The 7,871-nt window shown below is 51.2% G+C and overlaps 1 pseudogene; it reads right to left on the bottom strand.

Annotated features, from left to right (window-relative positions):
- Positions 1-2,733: 2,733 nt before the first annotated feature.
- On the bottom strand, positions 2,734-4,448 carry LOC126518159 (uncharacterized; annotated as a pseudogene).
- Positions 4,449-7,871: the final 3,423 nt, after the last annotated feature.

The raw sequence follows: 7,871 nt of genomic DNA, 5'->3' as shown, positions 1-7,871 counted from the left end.
TCGTGTGGGTTTACATCTCGCTAAAGCATGCAATCACATGCAAATAGTCCAACACTTCCAGTGATTTTTGCTGGCAGGATAATAATAAAAGTTTAAAATAAAGCTAGAGCTATAACCCTCCTTTGGTGAATTCCCGATGTTACGTGGCCTATCAGGGAAATCTGCCCGTTTCCTTCAACAAATTAAGTATCGTTAGTTAGGTAGTCATGAGTCCAGTCAACGATGGGGCCTGTACCCACTTTGACCTCAATTTCTTTCATAAGCTTTTCGTCTGATAGCCGATCAACGGCTTCGAATAAATTTAATAGGAAGAGGTGTGTGTCTCTGTTGAGTGATACTATAAAGCTCGTGTAAGCTCCAGTAATAGAAGGACAGTCGAAAGCCGCCTCCGGAAGCCATGTTCATATGGTGCCATGATGCCCTCACTTTGCAGAAAAGCGGTGATAAGTTCTAGTATGGTATTTTCAAGAAGTTAGCACATGATACTAGTAAGCTAAATGGGCCGTCATTTGGACGAATAACTTTTGCTGCATTATTTACGTACAGGGATAGTTCTTGCCAATTTTCAATGTCATTTCTTGTTTATTCAAGAATTCAAGAATTATTTATTCGTTACGAAAACGGTAGATACAGCTAGTATACCATGCAAGAGAGGATCCCAAAATCAAAGATTGCACCAGGACCCAGCGGGATGAAGAGAATGAGATAAGTAAATGCTAAGTGTTATATAAATGTATTTGGCCATCTATTCTGCGTATCGTTTTAGAGCACAGCTCTTAGGCGCCAATTCCTGTGGTGAGCGTCGGCGTCGGCGTTAGCTTCCGCGTCCCTCGTAACCGAGTGAACGAGCACAGCAAAGGATGAAAGAGCGAACGTGGAACGTAGCAGGGAATGAAAGATGGAGATAGCGAGGACAGCGCGAGGAGGAAAGCGGTGAAGGAGGGTATGACGAATGCTTGAAAAGAAAAGCGTGGTGCCGCGAAAAACGGGCTCTGCGGTGACGGTGCCTATGAGCTGGCGCCCGAGTAGCATGCGTCGTCTGTTCACCGATGACGCCACCGGCACCATATATAAAAACAAAGCGCCGCATGAGTGAAGGTCCGTCTGCGGCAGCTACTGTGAAACGCGCCCACGCGTCACCCACGCGCTGCCTCCCGCGATCTCCCTATTAGCCAGGCAGTCAAGCCACACTTCGCTCCGTTTGTAACGTGCCGCACGAGATTGATCGTCCGCGCAAGCCAATATATTGCGAAATGAAAACACGTACACCGCTAAGCTCAAATTTCGCATTAGATAGTGTCGTAATTGTCGGTGAATTTTTTTTCACCTGTAGAAGAGGACGCGCTCATGGGCTTCTCGACGGCTGAGTGATGTCGTCGCGCAGCATTTCGTCGACTTGTTGCTTTATAGCTTAACGTTCTCGTGTCGAAACTCGGTAAGAGCTCTGACAGAGTGGAAAGCGCATTTTTCGGTTGATATGCGATGCTTAGCGACTGGTGTTCGTCAAATCCTCGATGACGACGAAAAGTAGTCCTTGTATTGCTTGACGCGACCTTTGAGTTGTGCTTACGTATTCCTTCGAAGACTCGGATTAATATCGAAAACAGGTTCGAGAACACGTCCCGTCGTTATATCTTGGATATAATCCAAGAGGAGAAATGCATCGCTGACTGCTGTAACTTTTTCTATGCATGCAATCTTTGTGCCCTTGTTCAGGTGCTTAAATTCGTGACTGAAGTTATTCACAATTGCCTGCGCTTTTCCTTTGCGCAATTCAATGATTCCCCTTGCGACGCGGATTTCACAGTCGAGCAGCTGTTGCTGGTCCCCCTCAACGATTACGTCTTCCATGTCTTCGGTTCCGACGGAAATAACCATGCTGGTGCGAAGTGGAATGGTGACTTGATCTTACAGCACGTTCAGGGCACGGCAACTTATACTCCTATTAAGTGGGATCGCTTGGCTCGTGGACAGTGTTAATGACTTGGGTCTTAAGTCAATGACTGCGTCGTGTTGATTTAGAAAGTCCATGTAGAGGATTACATCCCGTGAGCATTGTGGCAAGATAACAAAGTTCGCAGGGTAAGTCTGGTTATGCACTGTAACTCTTGCCGTGCAGATTCCAGTCGGCGTAATCAGGTGTTCTCCAGCGGTCCAGATTTGGGGTCCTTCACATGCGGTCTTGACTTTCTTTACCTCGGTGGCGAAGGATACACTCATGACGGAGTAGTCGGATCCTGTGTCCACTAAAGCGGTGACTGTCCACTAAAGCGGTCGCTACAGCGGTGAATGTTCACTTGTCAACAAAAGTTGCAATGACATGGGAAAGAATGAATGAGACCACGTCTATTCCACATTAGGATGCGCCGAAGACGCTGCGGTGGAAAGAGAGGAGTATTATTGCAAAAGGGGAAGGGTGAAGCTGCCTCCGTTTTATTAACGAACGTCCTGGAGGCAGCTAAGTGGGGGCCGCATGACGCTTGTGGCTGTCGCGTAGCCGATCGCTGACCGGTGGTGCCGCCTGGTCCTGGAGGAACAACAGCAGTACTCGCCAAAGCTCGTAGACATGGTCCAGAGACGTGGTATCCGGGCAAGCCCAAGTCCGGAGAGAGGAAGGCCAGGGTCCCAGCTGTATGATGGCCAGGGCACGAAGCCTCAGTGGGATGTAGAGGGGGCACTCCCAACACAGGTGGTTGAGATCAGCACGACATTTGCACGTGGAACAGAACCCACTTACGGGTGGTGGTGTGCCACTCCTGTGGAAACGGTACAGCAAGTGAGGAATAAGGAGAGTGCCTATCTGAATTCGCCGGAGCAAGACTGACTCTCGCCGTGTGAATACCTTCGGGGGAAGCGACGGTAGAGAGAGTGGATTGCCCACTGCTGTGAGGTAGGCGGCGCGTCGTTGTTTGGTCGCATGCTTGTCTGCCATCGGGTCTGCTACCTCAGGTGTGGTAGCTAGGAGAGGATGAGGAGTATCGGAGGCTCTGGCTAGCGCGGTAGAGAGATGAGCGCGCGCCAGCCTATGAGCCTTCTCGTTTCCGGGGATACCGAAGTGCCCAGAGACCCAGTGGATGGTAACATCGTGATCGCATTCGCGGAGCAGGCGTGCCTGGTGCCAGATCTTCTGCAATGCGGGATCTGCGTAAGGAACATTAGCACATACCGGATGGGCAGCCTGGGAGTGTGTGTACACATGGTGGTAAACATGGTCTGTTTGAGACGAAGTTGCGAAGGCCCACTCCAAATAATCTAGGATGGCCATTAGCTCTGCGCGGGTGCTGTACATTGCTTCTGCTGATATATGATGGCGTTGGTTCTGATTTTTGTTTGTCTGGTCGTACCCCGTAGTGGCATAACAGGTGTTACTAGCGCCGTCTGCAGGCAGTGCAGCGTCTGTGTATACGATGCGTTCAGTCAAGTGGAGTGAACTCGTAGCTTTGGCATGCCTCTTGGCATATGCAAGGCGCCGCATTCGCTCAGTAGGGTCCATATTGAGAGGAAGTGGCCTGCCATCGGTGAGAGCCGTGATTTCCCACGGCGACGTTTTGTTGGGCAAAATGAACATTGTGTGGACGTCATACCCGAGGAGCATGAGTGTGTGTCGCCCGGCATTTGTGGCGAGAAGTCTCGTCTCCTGTGTATAGATGTGCATGTCAACGAGCTCGGACAGGTTGTTGAGTTTGCTACAACGTTTAAGCGCTTCGAGGGTTGTATACCTTGGGAGTCCAGTTACCAGCTTCGTTAAGTAACCGGTCGAGCGCGTGCATCTGTGTGCGGTTGACAGGATGATACGGCAGCCAGTACATGATACGGGAGGCAAGAAAAGTTTGAGCGAACTGCCGGATTCCACGTTCGTTTACTCCACGGGTGCGGTTAGAGATTCTGCGTAAAGCGTGCAGGATTTGCTTGCTGGTCTTCGTAACGCGTTGGAACCAAATGTTCGCTGTGTAATTCTCGTCTAGGTGCATAACGAGTATTCGGATAGTAGATCTCCGTGTGATGGGTTGGTCACCGATGTACAATTTAAAATACTTCTTTTCTTCCTGTTTTCCAAAGGTAGACCGGCCACCATGAATGACGACAAACTGTTTTGTCTGGGGCAGTGTGCAAACCCGTTTCCGTGGCATAGGCGTGAATAATGTCGAGAGCTCTTTGTAAGACGCCCTCCTGCTCCCCGATGGACCCTTGAAGCGTCCACACAGTGACGTCATAGACATAAATCGTGTGTTTCAGGCCCGGTACGTCGGCAAGGCGCTTTGGTAGCTGGTGCATCGCTATATTAAACAGGGTCGGTGAAATAACCGAGCCCTGGGGGCGCCTACTTGTTTGGTTCGTATGGCACTGGCGTCATGACCAACTTCGACTTGGTAGCTTCACTCTTAAAGGAAACCCGCTATGAAGTTGTACATCTTCCCTTTAATGCCAAGAGCACGTGCTTTGATCATGATGGTGTTTTGTGGGACGGCATCAAATGCCTTGAGTATATCCACTACGACAACGGCTCGTGTGTGCACCGAATTAGAGTCGAGGACGTCCTGTTTAAGGCGGAGTAGCACATCCTGTGTTGATAGCCCAGGATGAAATCCATGCAGTGTAGGAGCCGAAAGGTCGGCATCTTCAAGGTACCACATCAAGCATGTGTTGACCATGCTCTCCATTACTTTACAGACACACGAGGCCAAAGAGATCGGAGGTTGAATAAGGCATGTGGTGGCTTACCAGGCTTCGGAATGGGCTTGACCACCGAAAACTTCCAAGTGGAGGGCAGTATCCCGGTATCCCAGACTCGATTAATTTCTTCGAGAAGAGCGTGCTTGTGCTCAAGGGGCAGTATGCGTAGATGAGCCACGTCCACCTCATCGACTCCTGGAGCACTACGTACGTTAGCACGCTGCAAGGCGTGCTCCAGCTCGATCATGGTGAAGGGGCTGCTAAGTGGTTCGCTATCTTCAGAATATATGTGCATCCTTCTGGTATGTGGTGCCTGCGGGGCGAGGCGTCTGCGGGAAAAACACTTCAGCGGCCAGTTCGGGAAGTGCCTGAGCGCTGATGCCTTCGCGGAGGGCCACACGAGCCGCGCCGTTGTTGGTCTTGTGCTGGCCGAGAATAGAGCGCAAGATGGCCCAAACCTTGGACGTATGAGTCTGTACATTGATGGATTCACAAATTCCCATCCAGTGGTCTGACGCGAGCATAGTCGTGTATTTTTCGATCAAACGCTGTATTTCGCGCAACCGTGCTTTTGGGCGAGCAGCGCGACCAGACCGCCTGTACTGGGTGAGAATCCGGTGCCTTCTATTTCATAAGGTGAGCAGATGTCCATCAGGCTCTGGGTGGTCAGAGGGAACCCGTAAGTGCTTGGTGGCTATTCACGTTGCTGCGCATAGCTGTGATACCAGATGGTCAATATTCTTGGCTGGAGTCTGCTGCCGCAATAACTCGAGGTATTTGTCCCAGTGTACTATGTGGCTTAGCCGTGTAGTGGCATGTAGCTTCATCTTCTGATTGGAATGGCCTGTGCGAAAGCGTATGAGTATCGGAAAGTGGTCGCTCTCCATGCAATCGTCCAGCACCCCCCATCGAAATAGCTGCGGACGAGTGCTCCAGGTAAGATCTGCTGATGTGTCTGCTTGGTGAACTGTCTGTCCCAGCCTCGTGTGTGCTTGAGGCATGTTGAGGAGTCTCATCCCGTACTCTGAGGTATCTTACATGATGCGCCGACCGCGCGGACTGCAGTTGTTGTATCCTCAGGCGACGTGCTGAGAGTTAAAGTCCCCGCACAACAGTATGGTGTCTTGCGAATAAATCTTCTTAAAGTGGGAGATGAAGCTGAGATCAACGAGCACCCTAGTGGCCTTATTCCTTTTGTTCTCGGGAACCACGTAGACGCAAAAGATGAGCATTGTACGCTGTGATGAGACTTCTAACCGGCAACCGACAACGCTAAGAGTAGCGCTGCACCGTTGTGTGTCTAATTGCACGTATACGTGTGTAGTTACCCGTCGCATGTACAATGCTGTCTTCGTGGGTTCAGCTACGTCTACAGCCTACAGTCTACAGTAGCCGTCATAGCCCATTATGCTCAGCACAGGGTCGTTGACTTCTTGAAGGGCAATGACCAAGGGACTGGTGTTGTCTCGCTTGCTGGAGAACCGGGTGATCATGTCAGCCCTCTTGTTACGAACAGAACAACAATTCAACTGCAGGAGAGTTGCCCATGGTGATGATTTTGAAGAGCTAGACATGGTGAGGCTTTGTTGCGTTAGAAGCAATGGAGCTTGGTGGTACCCAACGCGTACGCATTGCAGGTGCTCCTGCGGGTGTAGGAGGGGTTGTGCCAAAAGGGAGAGTGCCGGAAAGCATGATACGCTCCATGATGGTGTGGACACATGTTTGTATGGCCCTGTTAATAAGCTGTTGGACGCTTTGATGGATGGGCTTCTCTATTTGCGCCATACCATATTCAAGACGCCGCTAGAGATCTTGAAGTGTCGTTGGGTCGGGAAGATATGGATTGTCGCTGGGAGGTGTAAACACCTTAACTAAGCTGGGTCCCTGCACGGATGCTGCACCACTCCATCTGAGGCAGGCTGCAGCGCGGAGGACGAGAGTGTTGAGCTTGAGGGAAGCGCTGTACTATTGCTAGGACTGATTGTTAGGCGCGCGTTCGCTTGTCTAGCTACATCCGCGAAGGTGGCTTTTCCGCTGGCTTCTGTCTGTGCAGCTGGGGGTACCGGTGGACCGGTATAGAAGTTCTGGCGCGTTGCCTTTAGCATGGGTCTAGATGAATTTTGTTCAGTTCCGCTCTCGGGACAGCGGTGCTAACGCCCCTGTGTCTGCCATTTCCTACGTGGCCTTTGGGCAGCCGGCTTGGGTTTTCGTTCAATTTTCTTGTTGACTTGTCGTCTCTTTGGACAGTTTGTGGCTGTGGCCAAGTCAGAACCACCACAGCTGCGGCACTTCGGTTCTGCGTTCGGACATCGTGTGCCCTCTTCGTGTTGCCGCAGACCGCATGTAGTGCATCTCCCTGCCAGAGTATTGGGGTATTGCTCGTTGTGATGTCCGATCTTGTGACATATGTCACAAACGGTCACTCGTACATGGTGCGGAAAGACACGGATAGTAAATCACAGCAGGCTGACCTTGTAGGGTAGGATGTTACCTTCAAATGTGACCATGACAGTACCTTTGTCGCCAAGTGGGCGTGCTTGCAGGATTTTTCACTTGCGGCAGTGCAAGGAGTTCATTAGTTCCTCAGAACTCATGTCCCCAGCATTTCTAATAATGCCTCTGATTTGATTGGGACCAACGGCTTCGTATGCTTGAAAGGGCACATCCTGTCAACGGATTGGCAAGGACGCTATTGCTAGAAGGGCGTTGCGCACCTCGGGTGCGGCCGCGTCGACAGTGAGCTGATTGCTCTGGCTTAAGCAGCGCACCGAGAACCCCTGTATTGAGTGTTTCTCAGAGAGACTGAGATGAGCCGAAATGTGGCGCGTTATGACTCTGTCTAACTGTATGAACTGCTCATCCATAATGCGGCACGGCTGCTTAGGCCGAAGGATGATGGTGTGTTGGTGTTTACGCGGGGCACCTGAGCTAGGCGTCGCCGCGTCCGTCGCACGGTTCTGCTTTGTGCGTCGAGAACGAACTGGTATCCAGTTGTCCTCTTCGTCCTGGCGACTAACGGGAGCAGGAAGCATGCGACGTGCGCCTCTCGCATGGGGGTAATCCCTGGGTATGCTCGTGTACTGTCGTTCGGGCGCTGGCATGAGCGAGCCTCGCGCACGTTTTTCTCCATTCGGTGCGGTAGAAATGACGCGAGCTTGGTAAAATGTATTGGCAGACTTGCCTTCATTGCCATGCTG

Source organism: Dermacentor andersoni, chromosome 11 (assembly GCF_023375885.2).
Source record: "Dermacentor andersoni chromosome 11, qqDerAnde1_hic_scaffold, whole genome shotgun sequence".
NCBI classification, from domain to species: Eukaryota; Metazoa; Arthropoda; class Arachnida; order Ixodida; family Ixodidae; genus Dermacentor; species Dermacentor andersoni.
This window is presented reverse-complemented; position numbering and strand designations above follow the sequence as displayed.